The sequence below is a fragment of the Eulemur rufifrons genome, chromosome 7, assembly GCF_041146395.1.
Source record: "Eulemur rufifrons isolate Redbay chromosome 7, OSU_ERuf_1, whole genome shotgun sequence".
In the NCBI taxonomy this organism is placed as follows: Eukaryota; Metazoa; Chordata; class Mammalia; order Primates; family Lemuridae; genus Eulemur; species Eulemur rufifrons.
In genome coordinates, this window is record NC_090989.1 from 169450369 (window position 1) to 169475460 (window position 25092).

Here is a 25092-nt window from a genome sequence, read left to right on the forward strand (position 1 = left end):
GATGTCAGGCCTGGGTTCTTTCTAAATGGCACATGGCGGTTTCCTGGTAAGGTGTTCTCAGTGGGCCCTGCAGACGTCCTGGTTGTGCCTTCTGCTCTCTTCCACCTCTGATGAGGAGAAGGCCTGGCGAGAAAACGTTCATCACGCAGTGAAGGGAAGAAACAGGGAGGGGATCCCGTGGACGCACTTGTGCATGACGTGATTGTCAGAGAGCAGGAGGAACGGAACACACCAAAGTCCTTTGAGAAGCTCCTACTCACCTCTGCGTATTCTCATTTTGACTCTGTCCTAAGGAACATGGAGAAAAAGATGCTTCACAAAACACCTGAGTGAGGAAGACAAGTCTCTGGACCAGCAAACGCTTCTCTTTGTGAAAAAAAAAAAAGTCTGATTTAAAAATAAAGACTACTCAACAGTGTGGTGGTTAAGAAGAGCCAAAACCACCCCCAAACCACCAATTCTACGGAGTTCATAGACTTCTAAAGAGAGACAACAACAAAAATACCTGAGACAACATCCTCCCCCTCCTCGAGCTCCTCCCCGCTCCAGAGCAAGCCCTGGATGCTGGTGCACATCTGGTGAACCCATGAACCCCTTCCCAGAGTAAAATAAAATATATCAGACTATTAAAAAACTTTTTTAAAAATCAATTACATTAAAATATAAGTGTTTAAATATTTTTAAAATTTGATGTAGCAATGTATGGCCTTATACGTTAGTGTATAGAGTAAATGTATATCCATACACACATTATATAACTTAGCGTTATATAGTATATCACATATATATTATATATCATATTACCATATAACTTTTTTTTTTGAGACAGGGTCTCACTCTGTTGCCCAGGCTAGAGTGCCATGGCATCAGTCTAGCTCACTGCAACCTCCAACTCCTGGGCTCAAGCCATCCTCCTGCCTCAGCCTCCCAAGGAGCTGGGACTACAGGTACACACTACCATGCCTGGCTAATTTTTTCTATTTTTAGTAGAGACAGGGTCTTATTCTTGCTCAGGCTGGTCCTGAACTCCTGACTTCAAGCTATGCTCCTGCCTCACCCTCCCAGAGTGCTAGGATTACAGGCATGAGCCACCACACCCCGCCCTACCATATAACTTATATAACTCATTATATATGGAAATAATATATACTATGGCATGTATCATATAACTTAGTATATGTGGTTATAATAATATTAACACATGATATACAGAGATCTAATAGCAAGCCTAATAACTACTGCAGTTTCCAAGCAGTGCTGAGCATAAACAATATTTCAAGATGACTGCCACGATTATTATGTGATAGGAAAACACCTGGGGTTTTTACTGGTGACAAAGCCACAGGTGCTGCTAAAGCAATTACTGGGGCTTGTTGCCTTCATTCATAATGGAGGGAAATGCTGAAGTTCAAATAGGGGTTAGTAGAAACGAAGATAGAAACTTTTTCCCAGCCAAGGTCAGGGGCGCTCTGAGTTTTACTCGTGGGTATCACGTTGAGAAACTCTGTTCTTGAAGGAAACCAAGAAAAAAAGGTCAGGGCTGAAGGAGGAGGTGTGTCAGCTGGTGGGGGCACACACCCTGGGAGGGGATTTTTTGCTTCACTTGTGATCACTAATTGTCGCAAGTCAGCCTGCCGGTCCTTTTCACACTGAGCTGACTTTTCACAAAAAGGCACTTCCTCTTGGCCACAGGCCTAAGGAGAGCCTGCCCAGTCAGCAGGCAAGCGAGGGCCACAGAGAGCCTCTCGAAGCCTCTTCCCCCCATGGGTTCTACTTTTTGCTTCTTTTTTCACAAATCTTCAGGGTCATTTGTACATACAGGCTGCTACCAAGCTCAGTTTTAATCCACCCCCCCCCCACGCTTGAAGCTCAGACTCGGAGGGATGGGGGAGCATGGGCAATATATATAACCTGAACTTTTGTACCCCCATAATGAGCTGAAATAAAAAAAACATAATAATAAAATTATGAGACTAAGAATGTAATGAAACAAAAAGGAAAATTTGTGAAAGAAACTTTTTTAAAACTGAGTAGCCCCTTCACAAAAAGAGTTTAATTAAGAGAGGCTTAAGATATCTGAGTTATTCTCACAGTGGGAAGTAATGGGTCCAAAGGACACCGGCAAAAAAGTCCCTAGATCTGTGTTCTCGGCCCCATTTCAACTACTTAACTCCACTGAGTCAAACCCCTCCACGTATCCCTTGCTCACTCATGTATAAAATAGGAATTCTTTAAAAAAAAAAAAGACTTGAAAACTCCCCATGTGCCAGATACCATGCTAAGTGTTTCGCCTTCATTATACCACCCTTTCCTCAGAGGAAACCTGTTAGGTTTTGATATTCCCGTTTTACAGATAAGGAAACTGAGGCACAGAGAAGCTAAGTGACTTGCCCAAGTTTACACAGCTGGTCAATGAGCAAACTGAGACTCCAGCCTGAGCCTACATGTACCCCCGTGGGGCATCCCTGCCGCTGGGATTTCGCAGGGATATTGGGCACCAATCAATATCCTGCCATTTGCAATTCGATGAGACTGTGTATGAGAGAGTGCTTTGCAGGCTGTAAGGTCCTCTGTGGAATGGATTTCATTGTTTATGGAAGGCAGCCTGGGTATTTCCTTGCCATCATTTTCAACGGTGGCATGCCATCCCCACCCAGTCTGCCCAGCTTGGAACATGCTTAGCTCTCGGCCATTGTGCCCCCATGAAGGACTGAAAGAATACAATTCCACCAGCACAGGCAGACAACCAAAAACACCCATAAGCAAATCTGGGTGTCTACAATGGGAATCTGGACTCTTGAATAAGATGCCTCTAGGCTGTCCAGTTAGGCTCACTTACTCTTTTTTGTCTTCTCCATGTCATGCTGGCTAGAATTTAGGTTAATTCTATATCCCAAAAGCATCCTCACCTCACCTGCTTTCACTGGAAACAAACACATCTACAACTCCTGCTTATTTATGCTCTATTTACTCATTTATTTCCCCCAGACATCACTTTCAGTGTCCAGCATTGGAAATGCTCTCTTCCATCAGAGCAGCTTAGCATCGACACGCCTTCAAAGAACTCTTCAGATATCGACTCCACCATGAAACTGCCTCGAAGCCAGAGGCACACGTGGAATGAGTCTCCTTTAATTTTCTCGTTTCTTTACTTCCTTTCACCGGGCCAGGGGACTTCAGACTGGAAAGGACTTGACTCATTTCACCAACTCTGTCCTAGGCACCTATCCTGTGCCTGGCACAGCACCTGGCCCCAGGGAATACCATGGCGAACAAAACAGATACGGGCCCTGCCCTCCTGGAGCTCACAGTCTTAGGGCAAGGAGGACACAGGGTCAGAGAAATGTTCTGAGAAGGTGACATTGAAACTGAGGAGAAGCCAATGCTGGGAACAGATGGCGAAAGGACATTCCAAGCAGAGGAAGCCACATGGACAAAGGATTGAAGGGAGATTTGACAAAATTAATTGTAGGCAAGGATGAGGAGCAAACAGAATCTTACATGCTGAGAGGCCTAGAAACTGACACAGCCCCTCTGGAAAATAACACGTCCTTGTAAGGTTGCAGGTACCACACCATGGCCTAGCAAATCCACACCCGGGTACATGCTCCTGAGAAGCCCTCACACAGGTGTCCCAAAAGAACACGTGCAAAACCAAACAAAATACCATTAGGGAGACATACTTTTGGCAAAACTATTAAGCAAAGCAAAGACATGATAAACTCATGATTCAAGAAAGCGGTACCTCTGAATAGGGGAAGAGAATGGAACCAGAAAAGATAGTAACAAGGTTCTTTTTCCTAAAGCCAGGTGGTAGGCTCATGGGTGTCCATTATAACTATTGTTTACACCTTATACATATTCTATCAACATTTTTGTATCTGTTCAATATTTCATAGGAATCGCTTCTTTGTGTCTGACTGCTGTGTGGAGAATGGATTAGAGCAGGGATGGGGAACCTTTTCATGTTGGAAGGCTGAGTTAATTTAACTGTAATCAAATAAGCCCACATGCAAGAAACTTCAATTGGATATACTTAAAGATGTACATTATTTTGTAAAAATCTAACTACTATGTACTTAGTAATTTCAAAAGATGAAAACTATTTGTTAATTTTTAAAGGTAACTAACCTTTTAATGACTTTGTTGTGTTTGCTTTTTGTTAGAAAGCATTGCTTTGCAATATTTGGTTGCAGCATGGAGGTCCGCAGTTTCAGTTGATTCTCTAGATTTGTGACCTTAAGGGCATCTTGATTTGGGTTAAGTAGGAGAATGTAGATTTGCAGCAATAAGTGGCTGAAAAGCAAGAAAGCATTTTGGGGGCATATTGCTGAAGGCATGGGTATTCCACTGCATTTTCCCATATTTCAATTGGATCTTTCTTAGCATGAGACAATGACTTTAAAATGTCATCTACTGAGAGCTTAAACAATTCCACCTATGGTTCTTTACGTGCCTTGGTGATATCAATTAGGTGAGACTGAAATGCTAAATTTCAGTGTGATGTCATGATTCTCAAAGTCAGTGAACCTTTCATTGTATTCTCCAATTAATAGGTACATAATAGTTACGTATTCTTCAAATGATTCACATATGTCCTCCTGCTCACCAATGACCTTTGCTAACTGGGGAAAATGTTCATCTGAAATTTCCTTTTGAAGAAGAAATGTTTTGAAAAAATATAGCTTTTTTTGAAATGCTTAGATTTTTTGGCCACATGTCATATATAAAGACTTTGCTTTATTTTGCAAAGAAATATTCAAGTCATTTTGATTTGACATGATATCACACAGAAATGTTGCATTCCTATAGAAATCTTTCGACAACTCACATTGCTGATTCTGTTCTTCACAAAATTTAACTATCTGTTCTCACAGAGATAAAATTTTGGCTCACTTTAGAATGGTACAGCATTGAATACCTCATCAGTTAACTTTAGCATGTTACAAAACTGATGATGCTGTGTTGCACTTGCAAGAATATACTTAACAATACTTGTAACTTGTTGCAAAGTGCCACTTAAAATAGTAGCTTTAGCACAGAGATTTTGCTGATGCAAGAAACAACGGTAAGAAATGAGAGTATTTGGACCTGTTAATACTTTTTTATCTGTGCAATAAACCCTTCATGTTTTCCTATCATGGAAGGTGCACCACCTGTACATACTCACTAAATTTACCAAATTCAGTCCAACTTCACAATATTTATCTTGAAAGTTATTGAAGACATCTATTTCTTGTGTTCTGTTTGCAAGAGTGCCCAAAGGGAGTAACTCTTCATAGCAAAGAAAATCTTCTGTTATGACCCAAATGAAGGATAAAAACTGCATTAAGTCAGTAGTATCAGTTAATTCATCCAAAGCAATTGAATAATATATTTTTCTTTTGAAGTATTGTATGAAGTTGTTCTGTTAAATCAAAGGTGAATTCATGCTGCTGATCAGTTATGATTCTCCTTGAAAGAGGCAGTTGTTTGTACTTTGAAACATTATCATGGTCTAAGAACCCTACAACCTCTACAATGCATTCTTTCACAATTTTTACATCACCGAATGGCTTCCCTTTTTTCCTGAGTACATAAACTACTTTATAAGTTGCGTCAGTGGCATTATTTCCAGGTCTTATTGCTGCTTGAAAGAATTGTCTTTGCTTTTGCTTTTCATTTTCTAATTTGTGCAATACAACTTTTCGCGCCTCTCCCTCCAATTTAGTATAAAATATTTGAGGTCCTTATGAGTGTTATAATGCTAATGAGCATTGAATTTCTTTAATGTCGATATTGCAGTATCACAAAGCAAGCAAATCGTCTTATCTTTAGCAGAAACAAGAAGGTAATAGTGCAATTCCCAATCATCATTAAAAAATCTGTTTTCTTCCTTCAATGTTCTCTCAGTCTTCTTTGACATGATGGGCGGTTAAGCAGACAGAATTAAAAAATACTGTTGAGCTGTGCAACTATTCACAAATTCCATTTCAAACAGAAACACAGTGCACCATCATCAAAAGCTGCTAACAGACTGGTGTACTCGACCCCCATAAACTCTCACCAACCACTCTCATGCAACAGTGGTGTCAGTCCAGCAGGGTAAGTTAGAACTCGATCATGAGCACAGCAGCCATCAATTTAGCCCGTATGGCTTACTAATGTTCTAATGGTGCCAGTTAATCTGGGAGAATTATTTCATTGAAACTTATTTTATTCTTTGGTATTTTAAATACATTCATTTTAAAAATAAAATACAAATATAAAAGACAAGCAAAAATGTATTAATAAAAATAAAAGGATTTGTTCTATAAAATTTGGATTCAGTCAAAAGGCTGCACTTAAGGACTTAGAGGGCCACATGTGGCCTTAAGGCTGTAGGTTCCCTACCTCGGGATTAGAGGAAGGGAAAGGCAGAAGTGGAGAGAACTAGTAGGAGGCGAGGGCAATTTTTCAGGCAAGAAATAATAGAGGTTTGGACTGCAGCAGTGATGTGGTGGGGGCAGAGAGAAGTGGATGTTTCCAGGTACATCAAACTTATAATTTTCAAACTGGGTTCAAGGTTTAAAGAAACATTTCTGGAGGGTGTGATGGGAAGAATGAGAGAGAAGGGTTTTATTCCCTAACCCACTTAACTTGACGTTTATAGATGTGTAAATGAAGACCCAGAGATGAGATGGAAAAATTGAGGGGCAGAACAGACTAGCACCAAATCCTTAACGCCCAGCCCTCTGCCTGGTTGCACCCAATCTCGAGGCAGAACCCAAACTCACATTCTGATAACACCACAATCCAGCGGTGATCACATTATCAGTAGCTGAATGCTGACCACATGCTAGTCCATCTACGATCAGGACAGTTTGTCTTATTTCCACGGAGACTTCACCAGGATAAAATTACCTGTAACTTCCTATCTTAGTACCAGGGGGGTAAATCCAATTCAACGGTTTTGCAAAAACTTGAAGTTGGCAAATGAAAGTAATGAATACAAGTTGCATTCCAGTTATATAAACGTTACCACAATAAAAAAAAATTGTAAACAGCATTCCAGTTTGTTGAAGTTAAGTGCTTAGCCATTTAAAATTAGCCAGTTTTTAACTTTAGACAAACTGATAGATCTATACATTGTTGGAAAGCATTTTTTTTTCCATTTAGCAACATTCACCTAATTAAAATGCACATCCCCTTTGCTTCAGTGATTCTACTTCTAGGAATTTATCTGACAGATAGTTTCACACACAGAGGCAATGATGATGGACAGAAAAGAATGTCTACTGAAGCACCATTTTTGATACCTAGAAACTTAAACATCTTAAATGATTGTCAGTGGAGAACTGGTAAAAAATAAATTATGATATAGCTATACAATGGGTTATGCCATGGATGTTTTAAATTTTTAGTTAAGAATATTTATATATACCGATAATGAAATCTCTCCAAGATCTATTATTAAGTGAAAAACAGGAAGTATCTACAGTATACTATTTGTGTTAAAAAAACAAAGCACATGTACATACCTATATACACATACACACATATATATTCATACTGACATAAGTATAATATATATACCCGTATGTATATATGTATATATATCACACACACACATCAAGGAATCACACCAACTTTTTATATATACATTTATGACGTCATTATATTTCATGGCATGTAACGCCATAGTAAGCACACAGTGAGTTTTCAGGAATGAATCGATTTCGTCTAAGCTTCTCATAATGAATGTTCCCTTTACTTGTGAAAACTTAACCCCAAAATGTTACCAAAATTTTTCTCAGACATTTTTTATTACCAATTTAACACTCTTCTCACATAATGTGACAAATCTAGTCAGCAATAACCATCCGAAAGATAATTCCAGCTTAAAGTCTTTAACACAAACTATCCTGGGACATGACCAACAAGATAGATCTTCCAGTAAGGAAATTTTGGGGATGGTGATTATTTAATTAAGAGGTTAAAAAGGGCACATGCCGTTCTGTGTTCACACAAAGACGATACGCTTTCAGCCCTCGCCCACGCTCACATCCAGTAGCACTGAGGCATACTTCTCCACGTATGTAATGTGAACTCAATCCCCATGCTTAGTCTGCCGGTAACACGATAGGAGCTATCAAAGGGATTAATCGTATTCCTTCACTCCATACCCTTTAATCCTAAAATAAGCAGTTTGAAATACATTCCAAAACAGCATATGTGCTTTCTCACATGGTGAAATCAGTGTTACATGATGACATTCTTGGAATGTTCCAGGTTATTCCTCGATAGATGATGGCACAGATTTACAGAGACGTTGAACGTGCATGAAAAAAATCCTCCCTTTTAATACTTATATCCAAATGTATTCAATTTACTGTAGTAATTTATGAAAAGTCAAAGTTTCAGATGAAGGTGTCCTGCCTCAAAACAGTATATTCTGCAACAGCACACGTTCTCTTAGCAGGTGCTCTGAAAATTAAAGGAATGATTTTGAATTTTCAACCAAAGTTTCAGATGAAGTCGTCCTGCCTCAAAACAGTATATTCTGCAACAGCACACGTTCTCTTAGCAAGTGCTCTGAAAATTAAAGGAATGATTTTGAATTTTCAACCATTGAGAACACACTGGATATCTAATCATTAGGAATGACAGTTCTAGGAAATCTGTTCAGGTAGTCAAACTTAATTCCTGACCCTTGGGTAGGACCTGCTAGAGTAAAGTCTCTTATCTAACATAATCAACACCTGTATTTGGCCAGTTAATTTTAAAAATACCAGCTAGGATGAAATTCGGCTATGAACAAATGAAAACCCAAAATAACAGTGGCTTAAATAACATAGACATTAATTTCTCTCCCATGTAAATACAGTCTGGATTTATGCAGTCCAAGGCTTTTATGGTGCCTCTATGGTCATCAGAGACCCAGGCACTGCTTATCTTGTTGTTCTGCTTTCCTCTACACAGGGCTTCTACCTCACAGTCCAATTTAGCTGCTTGAGCTCCAACCATCACATCTATAATCCAGAAGGCAGGAAGCAGGGAAAGAAAGGTATGTGCACTTTCCTTTGAAGAGCACTTTCCAGAGTTTGTACATACTACTTTCACTTATATCCCTTTGGCTAGAACTTAGTCAAAAGGCAACTCCTAGGAGCAATGAGGGTTGGGAAATACTGTCTTAATTCTCAGGTTATGTACCAGTAATAACAAGAAGATTATGTTTCTAAGGAAGACGTAGACAATGGATGTGGGAACAACTAGCAGATCTGTCACATGAAGGACTCAGAAAATACACATATATCTTAAATCGTAAATGTTTTTCTTGAAATATGTAACCATACATTCATTTTATAGTGGGGGAGGGGATTTTGCCTATGGGTTTACAGATCAGTACTTTATATTTCATGCATAAAACACACCTAAAATGTGTCTTCTTCAATTTCTGGTTAAGGGTCTTTTTTGCGGGGGGCGGGGGGGGGTTGTTTTTTGTTTGTTTGTTTTTGAGCAGTATCAGAAGTTAAAGACTCTGTAAAAAAAAAAAAAAAAATCTACATCCCCTTGTAATTTCTGGTTCATCCCTAATCTTTTATATATATTTTGCCTAAAACTCAATTCAATTGTTTGTTTAACATTCATTTTGAGTCTTTTCCAAGCATTCAGCTTAGTTTCCAGAGAAACAGCAACACTCCTTTCTTTCTGCATACATATTTCATGGGTTTACAAAGGTAACTTATGTAATTACAGCAGCAGGTACAACCAGCACACACAGGTTTAGGAACAAACACAACTCCCTCTTGGTAAACATACAACTCTACAACACAACTAGAGGGATCAGAAGAATGAGAGCATTGGAAAGGGACCTACTAACTGGATGTTTTAGAGGAAATAGAGAGTTCTCGTTTCCCCAGCAAGGGGACTGAGGAAAGAACTTCTGTTCTCTTGAGTTTCTTCTTGCCAAGTTCTCCTCAGTTGGCTAGCTCAACAGTAAAGCCCAGCAATGCTAATCAGCGTGTGCTAATGATCAGGGAGCCCTTCCTGATTTTGCAATCTATCCCCCTGCTTTAGAGATGAGGGAAACTGAGGTCCAGAGAAGTGGGTTTCCAAACACCAGAGGTGGGCTATGCACTTCCCAAAGGCATTTGCTGCTTGCAACCCTTTCCCATGCATTTGGGGCAGGACTACCTGTGCTGTGGTGGCACTTGTTTCACAGACGACAGAATGTTTAACATCCATAGCCCCAGCCCACTGAATGCCAGCAAGACCACTCCCAAGTCACTGTGACAAGAAAAACAGACATGCACCTATGAGCAACCAAATGCCCAGGTCTCTAGATACAGTGTTTTTTTGATGTTGTAGACGTTGTCTTCCTGTCATCCCTTGGACCACACTACCACAGCTATCAATCTTGTTTACACCCGTGGGCAATCCCAAATCCTCAGGAATCTTAAAAGGTCTCTTGATCTTCTTGACAGAAGGGAACCGAGCTTAATCCAAAACATGAGAGTATGCATACTACTTTAGTAATTTCTAGGAAGAGAGATGCTGTCGTTCATTGAACACAGGGTTCATGATTCTACACAAATATATTATCCAATGGCTATTTCTAATGGACTCACAAACAAACAGAAACATTTTCTTAATCTTCATTAAGAAAACATACGATACTTCTCATACATCTGCCTTCTGAGATCCTCCCAGTTTTCTAATGAATTGTTTCATGTTTATTTTTCTTACAAGAGTTGTTTTCATATTTTTAAAAAAATTAGGTCTCTGTACACCACAGGTGTTCCAAATAATTTTCTCGATGTGTATTTTGACTTTTGACAATTTTTGAGTTATTCATGTCAAAATAATTCATCTTCCTTTATGACTTCTGGGTTTCATGTCATCCATCTGTTTATTCATTCATTCAACAAATTCTGTTAGGATTTTTGCTAAACACCAGATATTTTTCTGAGTGTTGGGGAACTGAACAAAAAAGACATGAAACGAAATATGCTTATGAAGTTTAAGTTCTTGTGCAGGCTAAAGGAATTAATTCTAGGGCAGAATGAAAAACAGACAATCCACTAAAAGGATAAAATAATGTCCGGTAGTGGTAAGTACAATGAAGAAACAGAAGCGAGGAAGGGGAAGGGAATGAGTGACTGGAGTGCTATTTTAGAAGCCCCGCGCGGGCAGCGAGGGAGCACACCACGTGCATATCTGGGGAGGTGCCCACAACAGCAAATGCCCTGAGGTAGGGATATGCCTTCTGTCTGGGGAACAGCAAGGTGGCCAGTGTGGCCAGAGGGTAGGGAATGAGGGAGTGAGTAGGAAGAGAAAATACTTGAATTTAGACATGTCTTTTACTGTCTAAATTTGTAATTTAAATAATTTAAGCCATATATGTTTATCTGTGAATTTGGTCACTCTGATGTGACTATTCAGTCTTGGAGGGCTGGACTAGGGTTTAGACCACCGGTTCTCAAACTGTGTTCCTGGGTCAGCAGCAACACCTGGGAACTTATTAGAAATGCAAATTCTAAGCTCCAACTGAGACCTAATGAATAGGAAACTCTGAGAGTGGCAAGCAACCCTCCAGGTGATTCTAATGCATATGAAAGTATAAAAACCACTGATGTGGACTCTATACCATCCCTCTAGAGCCAGGCATATAACGCGAGCTCAAACTCTGCAGTCAGAGTCCTAAGATCTTACATTAGTTTCAATATCAACTAGCTGTGTGACCAAGGTAACACAGGGAGGTCCAGGCATACCTCATTTTACTGCACTTCACTTTACCGCACTTTGCAGACATTGCATTTGCTACAAATTGAAGGTGTGTGGCAGCCTTGTGTTAAGCAAGTCTATTGGTGCCATTTTTCCAACAGCATGTCTCTGTGTCACATTTTGCTAATTCTCACAATATTCCAAGCTTTTTCATTATTATTCTGTAATGATGATTCGTGACCAATAATCTTTCATGTTACTATTGCAATTGTTTTGGGGCACCACAAACCATGCCCATATGACAGCAAACTTCATCAGTAAACGTGCGTGTGTGTGTGTGTGTGCGTGTGTGTGTGTGTGCGTGTGCGTGTGTGTGTGTGTGCGTTCCTCCATCAACAGGCCGTTCCCAATCCCTTTCTCTTTCCTCGGGCCGCGCTATTCCGAGACACAACAATATTGAAATTCGGTCAATTGATAACCCTACAAAAACTTCCAAGTGTTCAAGTGAAAGGAAGAGTTGCATGTCTTTCACTTTAAATCAAAAGAGGGAAATGATGAGATTTAGTAAGAAAGGCACGTCAAAAGCCAAGATGGGACAAAAGCTAGGCCTCTTTTTTGTCAGTTAGCCAAGTTGTTAATGCAAAGAAGAAGTTCTTAAAGGAAACTGAAAGCGCTACTGCAATGCACACACTAATGATCAGAAAGCAAGACAGCCTTATTGCTGATAAGGAGAATGTCTGTGTAGCCTGGATAGAGCATCAAACCCGTCACAGCAGTCCCTGAAACCAAAGCCTGATCCAGAGCAAGGCCCTAACTCTCTTCAATTCCACGAAGGTTGGGAGAGGTGAGGAAGCTGCAGTAGAAAAGTTGGAAGCTAGCAGAGGTTGGTTTGTGAGGTTTAAAGGAAGAAGCTGGGCCAGGTGTAGTGGCTCATACCTGTAATCCCAGCATTTTGAGAGGCTAAGATGGGAGGATCTCTTGAGGCCAGGAGTTTGAGACCAGCCTGGGAAACACAGCCAGACCCCATCTCTAAAAATAGTTAAAAAGTAGGTGGCACACGCTTGTAGTCGTAGCTACTCGGGAGGCTGAGGTGAGAGGATCACTTAAGGCCAAGAGTTCGAGGCTGCAGTGAATTTTGAGCAAGTCACTGCACTCCTGCCTGCGTGACAGAGCAAGACACTGTCTACAAAACAAAAGAAAGGTTAAAAAAAAAAAGAAAAAGGAAACAAGCCATCTCCGTAACGTGAGAGTGCAAGGAGAAGCAGCAAGTGCTGTGGAGCAGCTGCAGCAAGTTATCCAGAGGTCTAGCTAGGGCCATTGATGAAGGTGGCTGCAGCAAACAACAGATTTTCAATGGCGACAAAACAGCCTTCTACTGGAAGAAGAGGCCATCTAGGACTTTCTTAGTTAGAGAGGAAAAGTCAATGCCTGGTTTTGAAGCTTCAAAGGACAGGCTGACTCTCTTGTTAGGGGCTAATGTAACTTGCTACTTTAAGCCAAAGCTCATTGACCATTCTGAAAAACCTAGGGCCCTTAAGAATCTTGCTAAATCCACTCTGCCTGTGCTCTATAAATGGATAAACAAAGCCTGGATGACAGCACATATGTTTACAGCATGGTTTACCAATTATCTTAAGCCATTGTTGAGACCTATTGCTCAGAAAAAAGATTCCTTTCAAATTTAAGAGTTTGTTGACAAGGCACCTGGTCACCCAAGAGCTCTAATGGAGATATACACAAAGATGAATGTTGTTTTCATGCCTGCTAACACAACATCCATTCTGCAACCCATGGATCAAGGAGTAATTTTGACTTTCAAGTCTCATTATTTAATAAGTATATTGTGTAAGACTATAGCTGCCATAGATAGTGAATCCTCTGATAGATTTGGGCAAAGTCAATTGAAAACCCTCAGGAAAGGATTCACCATTCTAGATGCCATTAAGAACATTCGTGATTCATGGCAGGAGGTCAAAATATCCACATTAACAGAAGTTTGGAATTAGTTGACACCAACCCTCATGGATGACTTTGAGGGGTTCAAGACTTCAGTGGAGGAAGTTGCTGCAAATGTGGAAATAGCAAGAGAACTAGAACTAGAAGAGGAGCTTGAAGATGTGACTAAATTGCTCCAATCTCATGTTGAAACTTGAATGGATGAGGAGTTGCTTCTTAAGGATGAGCAAAGAAAGTGGTTTCATGAGATGGAATCTACTCCTGGGAAGATGATGTGACTATTGCTGAAATGACTACAAAGGATTTAGAATACTGCGACAACTTAGTGAATCAAGCAGTGGCAGCACTGGAAAGGACTGACTCCAATTCTGAAAGAAGTTCTGCGGCTACCAAACAGCATCACATGCTGCAGAGAAATCTTTTGCCAGAGGAAGAGTCCATCGACGTGGCAAAGTGCACAGCTGTCTTATCTTGAGAAATCGCCACAGCTACCCTAACCTTCAGCAACCACCACCCTGATCAGTCGGCAGCCGTCAACATGGAGGCAAGACCCTCCACCAGCCAAAAGATTAAGACTAGCTGAAGGCTGAGATGATCATTACCACTTTTTAGCAATAAAGTATTTTTAAATTAAGGTATGTACATTGCTTTTTCAGACAGAATGCTATTGCACACTTAACAGACTACAGCATAATAGAAACATAACTTTTATATGCACTGGGAGACCAAAAAATTTGTGTGACTTGCTTTATTGCAATATTCACTTTATTGAAGTGCTCTGGAAGTGACCCTGCAGTATCTTTGAGGTATGCCTGTCACTTACACTTGCAGCACCCCGGTTTCCTCGTGAGTAATGAAGTCTATCTCATAAATGGTTTTAAGAATTAAGTAAGAAAATACAAGAATGTGCTTAGAATAAAATATCCCTGGCATATTGTAAATGTTTAATTAGTAATAGCTCATATGATGATAAAATCATAATTTGTTTTTACTTTATTTTAGATCATTTATATTCTGGTAAACCTAGATTCTTTCCCACTGGATTTAAAGAAATCAGAGAATGGGAAGTACAATTAAGGGTATATTTTTTCTGGTTGTATTTACAGAGAAGTAGGGGGTGGAGTGAGCCAGCTCTGGCAGGATTTTGTGGCCATGGGACCCATTTCTAAAATCACTAAGAATTTCCTTTTCTAAGGAAGCCTATTCTTTTCCTTTGAAAATGAATTTATCACCTAGACATTAATTAAAAGGCCTCAGGGCCAAAAGCTCTTCCTACCAATAACCGTCCACACACTAGCAGTTCATTTCCTATACATTGCCCTGGCAAGGTCCAACAAAAGCTAAAAGAAGATGGATGGACTTTGTAGAGTGACCTGGGGGTCAACTGATTCAGACAGCTGAACTCATCAATATAGGGGGCAGCAAATTCCATCACAGAATTCCATCCATTTACAGCAGCTTGTACAATCGCTTCCTGTTGCAAGCATTCAACTGTGCCTATGAAAGTCAAGTAAAGTGTATTCCTCACAACACTGCCCTAAAGTTAAGGCCCAGCCCTCTCTTGCCACCATAATAATCTATCTAGGAATAGATTTCATAAATAATCTATTTAGGAAGTCAGTTAAGCACACTATTTGAGCACAGTGCTTCATACAAAACTGCATATGGGCTGGGCGTGGTGGCTGACACCTGTAATCCTAGCACTCTGGGAGGCTGAGGTGGGAGAATCTCTTGAGGCCAGGAGTTCAAGACCAGCCTGAGCAAGAGCAAGACCTTTTCTCTACAAAAAATTAGCCAGGCGTGGTGACGTGAACCTGTAGTCTCAGCTACTCAGGAGACTTAGGCAGGAGGATGGCCTGAGCCCAGGAGTTTAAGGTTGCTGTCAGCTGTGGACAGTTATTTATAGGAAGAGCTTTTGACCCTGTGGCCTTTTAATTAATGTCTAGGTGATAAATTCATTTTCAAAAGTAAACCAACTAGCCATTAGTGGCCTAATGATGACGCCACTGCACTCCAGCCTGGGAGACAAAGCAAGACCCTGTCTCAAAGAAAAAAAACAAACCTGCATATGCTCTATGCTTTATTACCATAACTATTACAGTGGGAGGAACACTGGTGCCCCCAAAAGATATGTCTACCTGGAACCTCTAAATGTGACCTCATTTGGAAGAAAGTCTTTGCAGATGTAATTAAGTTAAGGATCTTGAGATGAGAGCAGTCTGGATTAGTGTGGGTCTAAATTCAGTAAGTCCTTATAAGAGACACACAAACAGAATGCCATGTGGCGACAGAGCCAGAGATAGAAGTGACGTGTCCACGGCCCAGAACACCAAGGACGGCCAGCAGCCACCAGAAGCTAGGACGGCAGCATGGAACAGATTCCCCTCAGGGCCTCCAGAGGGAATCGGTCCCGCAGACACCTTGATTTGGGACTTCTGGCCTCCAGAAATGTGAGAAAATAAGCTTCTGTCATTTTAAGTCACCCAGTCTACAGTAATTTGTTCCAGCAATTCTAGGAAACTAATACAACCGTGTAACACTCTATGTAAAGAAAACAGACTAGAAGGAAATCACAGCCTCACACTAAGAGTATTCATTATCAGATGATGGAGTTATACTATTTTGTTCCATAAATCACTTGACTTTGCTGCATTTTCCAAATTGTCTAAGCTCTACATTTATTATCCAACAATTGCATCAAAATTAATTTAAAATAAGAAATAAACCTGCCATAAAAATGCTGTTATGACCACGATGTGGAAAATTTTTTAAAAAACATCTGAAATGCCAAGCAGTTGGACATATCTATGAAATCATTCCACCTCCCAGAACCCAAGAAAACATACGTGTGTGCCCTTCCCTGTGGCTACAAATATTCCACGCCCGAGATGACGGACACGTTCCCTATTGTCTCCAAATTTTTGGCGTCATAAAGATGAGAGGAGTCTGTCACTGTGATCTCCCAACAACTCAATAAGTGGCTGGAGAAGGTCCAAAGGCCCAGTCATCAAGGATGCAAATAACAGGAACACTCCTGGGTGCCTGACTGTGGGACAAAAGACTAAGAAATTATATTATCAGGGTAATTTCACAGTGTCCTTGAAGAAAGAAAACACCTACATTCTTTTAATAAGTCCCCAGGAGGCCTAATTCCTCAGCACTCAAAGTTGGAGGATCCATTCTGGGTTTATATGTACACATATACACACATAATGAGCCAATTTTTAAGAATTGTGAAAGCCGTTTCCACATCACCAAGTAGTTTACCAAACATAAAATCAAATAACGCCCTCGTTAAACGCCGTCCAATGGCCAAATGTGCTTGTGCTTGTGTCTGTTTTGCCAACGTGGCACCAAGATCGCTAAAGCACTGGGGAGCATACGTTCAAAAGCTTAGGTCCAAAGTCTGGATAATGACCATCTTGTTTATTTTTATGCATGTTGACTTAAAGTTGGCCGCTGAGGGATGTACTGTAAACTCCATCCCTTGACTGATCCCTTTTGTGGTGTTTTCTTCTAGGAAACATTATGCAAATGCCATTTCTAAAGAAGCACCCCGCCCCTCCTTCACAACCTCTCCCATTCAGCCCAATTTAACGCCAAAGTTTTTTACATGCTCAATGGAGCCCCATTTAACATAGGAAGACTGGATTAGAAAACTGCAAGTGGCCTCCTGTGGAACTGGAAATCGCATTGTATTTGATTCGCTTTCTCACAAGGCTGCACCTCTCTGATACCTTGAAAAGCTGAACACCACACCCTCTGATTTGATAGGCATTTCACTTTTAAGACCCCAGCCCCAAATAAACCAAGTGGCTCAGGGTTCTTCAGACATCCTGTTCATGGTAGACACTGGTCAGATCTCATCCCCAAGCCATACAGAAGGCAAGACTATTGCCCCCAAGCTACAGTTTTCTATTAGACCCAGGAGAGTCAAAATGCCAGAGCTAAACACTCTGTTGGTTAAAGACCTTGTCATCTTGAACCCTAAAAACCTGATTTCATATCCTGACTCCACTACTTATTACTGTGTGAACTAGGGCACGTTACCTAACTTCCCTGTTTCCTCATCTTTAAAAAGTGGAAGATAAAAGACGAGCCTCAGGAAACTGCTTTGAGTAGGAGATGAAGAGATACATGAAAGAAGCCACGCACCCAGCGGGTCCTCAATCATGTTAGCTCCTGGCCGCCACTGCCACCAGACCAAGCTAGCTGCAAGACTGGCCTTCTTCTTCAAGAATGCCTGGGCCACGGGGCCAGTGCTGGTCGTGACCTTCAACACTGGGGGCCTTGCTACAATTCTGCCCCCACTCAGCCCCTACACCAGGTATGCCATCACGACCAACCAGGCCACACCCTACAACCACCCAGTGCCCCTCCACGATGATGGGCACATGCCCGACGTGCCCAGCCACCCCCAGAGCCCCCAGGGCCCAAGCTTGTAGTAGCTGAAGAAACTGTGAGCACCTCTATTGAGGGGGAGGAGGCTCCCCCTCTGCCATGGCCCCCAATAAAAATGTGAAATAAAAATAAATAAATAAAACAATGTTAGCTCCTCCCGGCAGCATCTCTAAGACCGGGAGGACTTCGCTGCCTAGATGACTTGCTTAGCACAGCCGTCCCTGCCAAGTAGAGACTTCTTGCCAACCTACCATTCATACCATCCTGCCAGTCACATGCCTTCACCCACTGCTCTTCAGTGGTCACCAACTCAGATGTCAACACTGGCCAGCCAGTAATGTAAATGAGCGAGGCAGGCCAGGAATAAGACAATAGGGAATGGTGGGAACTGTGAAACAGTTGAACACACATTCCATCTAAAAGGAAAGAAGAAATGTAAGACCAGAGTTGACAGATATCATTTTCATTTTTTCCAGGGGAAGCCCCAATCTGAATTTTTACACAAAATCTTAAATGCTGATAACTAATTCAAAATGTAAATCCTGTGCAATGCTAACAAAATATACCTACAGGCCAGATCTAATCTCAGGAGTTTCCAGGGTGTGATTTCAGGTTCAAATATTGTATAAATATCCTTATTTCTCGGGGCTCAGAAGAGGGAGCTTCTCCTTAAGCACTTGTGATCACGTAAATGCATTTACATTTGTTTAGCATGGCACAAGAGCCACAGAAACTCGTACTTATTAAGCAGGCTAGGGTGAAACTGATTAAGAATTGCCTTGATGATGTGTGATTCTCAACTTGGATGTGAATTTCCACTGTCTAATCGGTGAGACACAGAGCCCAAAAGAGGGCCCTTTTTAGACACTGACCCCAGGGGCAGAATTAGAATGTTACCTTCCTCTTACAGCTTGCAAACCGTTTTTATAAACATCATATGCATACTTCACTTAAGCAAAGAGATTGTGAAGGTATAGTGTCCAATTCTACCAAACTCTATTCACCTGAAGTGCATATGCCCCTAGGTGAGTGTGTAACATGCAATATGACCTACCAGGAGTGTCATTCCTTTAGAACCTAAAGTCCCACATAAGCAGGGTCTCCATTCTCTCTCTTCTGCTTTAGTCCATGAGACAAGAATCATTGCTCCCATTTAACTAATGAAGAGCTTTGGCTCATGGTGGGAAGTGACTTGTTATCTATGACATAACCTACAATTTCCAGGGTCTTGAACTCAGATTTTCTTACTCCTTAGCAAGTCCTGTTTCCATTAAACCCCTCTTGAAACCACAAGCACATATTATTAATAACATCAGGCCCAGCTATCAGCCATGTACAGTGGGAGGCACATTACATGCATTACCCCAAAACAACCTCACAAGGCAAGTACTATCATCCCCATTTCTCGGATAAGAAAACCAAGGCTCAAAAAACGTTAAGTCACTTGCCCAAGGCCATTCAGCTAGTAAGAGAACAAAAACCACAATCTCAGCAATCTGTCTTCAAAACCTGTCTTTTAAACCACTCAGTTATAATGCTACCATATAAGTCTTTACAAGCTTCATAGAAGTTTCTATGACACTGGCTGGAAATACACATTTCTCCCCAGAGATCATCCCCCATGGCTCTCCCATACACAGACAGGTAGAATCTCTTTGATCTTAAAAAGCTCCAGATCTGGGAATTATTCCCATTAGGGAATGCTCCTTCTCTCCGTAGGGAAATCCCTCTGGGATACTCATTAATCACAGGGTTAAAAGATAACCCTTGAGCTTTTTGAACCAAGAAACCACAAAATAACAAATTTATTAGGTTCCCCCTCATCCCACCAACCTTAAACTACGGAGGCATTAGGATGAATGACAACCTTTCAACAGAATGTGGGTATCATTTTTCATGATTAAAAAAAATAACATTTATTTTGAAAAAAAGATGACTGACATCGATACTCTGTTGTTTTCTCACTATTCGTAAGGCACAAATTGTCACTCAGGGTAATTAAATAAGAATTAATTACCAGGTTGCTATACAAGCTGAGATGTTTCCAAGCTTCAGCCCAAAGAGCACACAAATATACTCAAATTTTTAAAAGAAGGGGGCTATAAACTGGCACCATCATTTTGGAGGCCAATTTGGCAAGAGCTCTTAAAATTTTAAATGTTAACATCCTCTGACCTAGCAATTCCAGTTACACCACAGAAACATAACATTGGGTAAATACACACAGGCATGTTGTAGCATAAGAAAAACTAGTGTCGTACAGTATATCATTGGCAACAATGGAATACAACCAATGTGGCCATGAATAGAGAAATTTTTGACTCAACGATAATCCACACAATGGATTCTAAAAGCTAATAAATGTATTAGACCTTTTCGCCCTTTCTCTACTGACATGGGAAGATGTCCCAAAAGTATTTCTAAGTATGAAAAAAGTAAGCTATAAAAGACAGTATGTAGAATGCATATTTTCTGTAAAGTAACGTTAATAAATAATTTGGTTGAACCTAAGGAAACACATAGCTCCAGCGTAGGGGTCAGCAAACTGCTTTCCTATAGAGCCAGGTAGTAAATGCTCTCAGTTTTGTGGGACAGAAGGCCTGTCTCAACTACTCTGCTATTGCAAAAGCAGCCTCAGATGCCGCTAAATGAATGAGCATGGCTGTGTTCCCATGCAACTTTATTTATGGACTTTGAAATTGAAATTTCGTGTAATTTTTACATGCCACAGAATGTTATGCTTCTTCTGATTTCGTTTCAACCATTTAAAAATGTGAAAACCATTTTTAGCCAGTATGCTATACAAAACAGGTAGCAAGCTAATTTTGTCCCACCAGAGAGTTTGCCAACTCCCGGTCTAGAAGGTACGACTGAGAGGCGTTTTCCCCTCTATGATATGTATGTTTTATATGTGTACATGTGTGTGAGAGAGATTTCGTATCTTCTATAATAGGCACATCTATTTAAAACAAACCAGAGAAATTAATATTGATCTATTCGGATACGCTGATATATTTCCTCTAGAGGTAAACCCTATAAGGTATTTCATCTTCTATCAGGTGTATTATTCAATGCCAATGACATAAGGAGAGCCAATGAGCAACCTTCTTAGCTGCTAAGTATCCTTCTCCTTGCCTTAAATATTCTAAGCATAAATCTTTCTCTCTCTCTCTCTCTCTCTCTCTCCTTGTTTTCCCTTTTCTTGGCACATCAGTTGACTGAGACAGAGTGTTTTCCACCCCAAGCAAAATAATCGGTGGGAACCCATTTCTTAGCCAAAGTACAATCCACTAAAGGAAACCGGGCCAGCATCACCTCGAATTACCGCCTCAGTCATCAATCAACACAATCGCCGGGGCAACTAAGGAAAGATGCTTTTCAAGGCGCAGTCTTGGCTGGCCCAGCCAGCGCTGCCTCTGGAGCAACTGCAACACGGCCAAAGCCTCCCGCCTGCAAAGGCCACTGCGGGCCTGTTGTCTGGAGACAAACTGCTCTGCATAATTATAGCAACCTCACAACACTCCCCCTGCTCTGGGCTTTCCTTGTCAGCTGCCCATGAAAGTGGGACTCCAGGAAGCTTGTTCGGAAAGCCCGCCTTTTAATGGTTGAGTCAAATCTACATTTATCAGCAAAGCTGAAACGTTAAAGGGATTACAAGGGGCTTAGAATCCACTGGAGGTTCATTGATCTGGTCTTGCAAGCCTCATCTCCACATGCCCTTTAGAAATAGCTTTGGTCTCTTCCCTGGTTCTTTGGTTGCCTTTGATTTTACCACCATTCTCATCCAGGGTGGAGGGGTCGTTTCCTCTGGCCCTGATTGCAAAGGATTCTCAGATTCTTTTATTCTAAACTAAGAGAAGCTACTTGCATATTCCCCTAGATAGTGGTATAGACCAGGGGTCAGCAAACAGTTTTTGTAAAGAGCCAGATACTAAATATTTTAGGTTTTCAGAGCCATACAACCTCAGCTGCAGCTACTCAACTCTGCCACAGCAGCACGATAACAGCCATAAATAAGATGTAAACAAATAGGCGTGACTTTGTTCAGATAACACTTTATTTATGGGCACTGAAATTTGAATGTCATATAATTTTCATGTGTCATGAAATACTATTCTTGTTTTGATTTTGATTTTTTTTCCCCAACCACTTAAAAATGTACCTTATGAACCATACAAAATGAGTGAAGGGTCAGATTTGACCAGCTGGCCCAGTTTGCTGACCTTGACCTAGACCCTTACTATTCAAAGTACGGTCCCTAGACCAGTAGCAGCAGCAACCTTAGAGCTTGTTAGAAATGCAAAATCTTTTGGGAGGCCGAGTGGGGAGGTTTGCTTGAGGCCAGGAATTTGACACCAGCCTGGGCAACATAGTGAGATTCCCACCTCTAGAAAAAACTTAAAAGAATTAGCCAGGTTTCGTGGAACCTTCCTATAGTCCTAGCTACTTGGGAGGCTGAAATGGGAGGATGGCTTGAGCCTATGAGTTTGAGATTATAGCGAGCTAGGATCATGCCACTGCACTCCAGCCTGGGTGACAGAGGAGAGAGACCTTGTCTCTAAAAACAGGAAAATGAAAGAAAGGAAGGAAGGAAGGAAGGAAGGCAGGCAGGCAGGCAGGCAGGCAGGCAAAATCTCAGGCCCCACCTCAAACATACAGAATTGGAATCTGAATTTGAACAAGATCTCCTGGTAATTCACATACAAGTAATGTTTGAGAAGTCCTGGTCCAGAACACAGACTTTTGAAGTCGGAATACCACTGACTAGTTGGCTGTGCAACCTTAGGCAAATTGCTTACCCTCTCTGAGACCCAGTTTCCTTACCTATTAAAATGGGTGTCAATAACTGCACCCATTACCAAGGGCTGTCATGAATGATAAGGTAGAAAGGATGTAAAACATTTGCCTGGCATTGTCAATGCTTTTAAAATGGTAACTACTGGAGAAGCTTACTATTTTTAATAACCTTTTTTGAAGAGATGAGAATGGCTCGTTCAGGATCTGCAAACTCTAATCATTTCCAGTTCTTGACAGGTAACCTAAATATTTGAAGAGTTCCCTGAATGTCGGAGACAACAGTGACCCAAGGTCATGTCCATCTAGAGGGAGACTACTCATGTCCTGCCAGTTACTGTCATGCAGGAAAGTGGCCCTGATGTTACCCCATCTTCAGATGTTTCAAGAGAAGCTGGAAACCTGGATTGTAATGCTAGAAAAAGCCTCCTTCTTTAATATGCTGTGCAGATCAATCAAAACCTATCTACAAGCAGGATTTGGCTCAAGGGCCTCTGGTTTGTGACCACTGCCTTAGAATAAGTAATAAGAGGCAGTGAATAACAAGATAATGAGCTAAATTTGGTTTTGGAGCCAAATTCCAGCATCATTCTCCCTACCCAGGTGACCTAAGATAAGTTATTTAACAACCCTCAGCCTTAGTTGTCTTAGAAAAATAAGCACATCTACCTTATACCAACCATTTGGTGAGAATTAAATAAAAATGTCTCTAAACAATGGAAGCATGGTACCTGACAGAGTAAGCACTCATTATTGCTGACGTTGTTTTGGTATTACTATTATTATTCATCAGTACCCGGGCACGTAGAAAGCAAATCTTCACTGTACAAATGGCTATTCTTCTCTCCCTGCACAAACTGGTTGCAAACAGGCAAGCCCAATTAACCTCACTCTGAAAGCTATCTTGTAGCAGAGCACACCAAGTGCTTAGTTATTCATGATGTTGTTCTGGCTGCGGTCCATGAAGATGCCTTAATCCTCCTCTTAATGAAATTCCCTCCGCAGCCCATCCCTGCGGAATTTCCTCTAGGCCACCTTGAGGTGATGCTTCTTCCAGGCTAGATCACCTGTTGGGAGCAGGGGCCACCTTGGCTCCCCAGCTGGCCCGCATCAGGTGGAGGAGCGACCTCTTGCTGGCAATTGTGAGCTCTCTTTTCTCCAAGACACATAAATTCTTGTTAGTTTCTTTGTTTTAGAAATCCTGAAACCTCCCACATTTTCCACCTAAAGGTGTGGGTGACAACAAAAATGGGGAGAGAGTATGTCCCCATAAAATATACAAGACTTTGACAGGAGCTTGGGCATCTTCCCTTGCACAGAGGAAGACCCAAAGTGGGAAATGCAATTTGCCATACACAGTGCTAGCTGTTTTAACTCGGGGCCTCTCAATCTTTAACGTGTACATGAATCGGCTGGGGATCTTGCTCAAGCTCAGGGTCTGATCCAGGGTAGGGCCAGAGACTTTGCACTTCTAACACGCTCCCATGAGATGGTGATGCTGCTGGTTCCTGCAACAGGTTCAAATCAGCACAATCCTCCACCATTGCTTCATTTAGGTCCTGCTCAAATGTCACCTCCTTAGAGAACCCTTCCCTGGCCACCTTATGTAGAATGTGATTAATACTGTAATGAGGGCAGGAATCCTGACTGTTGGGTTCTTTGCTGTATCCCTAGCACCAGCAGAGCACCCGACACAGAGCAGGCACTCAAATATTTGTTCAGTAGACAGATCCCAATTGGACAAGTAGAGAAAATGAAACTCAAGGAACCTAAGTCGTTTGCCCAAGGTCACACAGCTTGTTAAAGCCAGAGCAAATGCCAGCCCAGCTCTGTCTGGACTTCAAAGCCCCACCATGCCAGAGGGAAGCAAAGTTTGTTTACAACAGGCTTCCTCCCTAGAACTTTAGGGCCTTCATGCCTGGGAGGCAGAAACACAATTCTATCCTGTTTGTAAGGGATTTGTAAGGGATGTCTGCTGCGTGGACAAAGGACTGCAAGGAGACCAGGGTGGAGCAGAGAGGCCATCTGAGGACGATGAAGTGGTTGGGGCCAACGAGTGGTAATCTCAGGGCTCCTTGGTATTTGGGGTAAGGGAAGTTCCACTCTCCCTGAGTCAGACCCAAACCAGCCTTCAGCCTCTGTGTCGGGGGCTCACGGTGTCCCCAGCCAGAGGAATAGAAAGTGGATTTCAAACTGCCAAAAAGAAGAGATGCTGTAACCCAGAAATGGTTGTCCCTCTTTTCCAAAAGGTCACCC

General features: G+C 41.5%; 1 pseudogene; it reads left to right on the forward strand.

Moving 5' to 3' along the window:
• The first annotated feature begins 17813 nt into the window (after positions 1-17813).
• LOC138385853 (NADH dehydrogenase [ubiquinone] 1 alpha subcomplex subunit 3 pseudogene) lies at positions 17814-18104 on the forward strand (annotated as a pseudogene).
• Positions 18105-25092: the final 6988 nt, after the last annotated feature.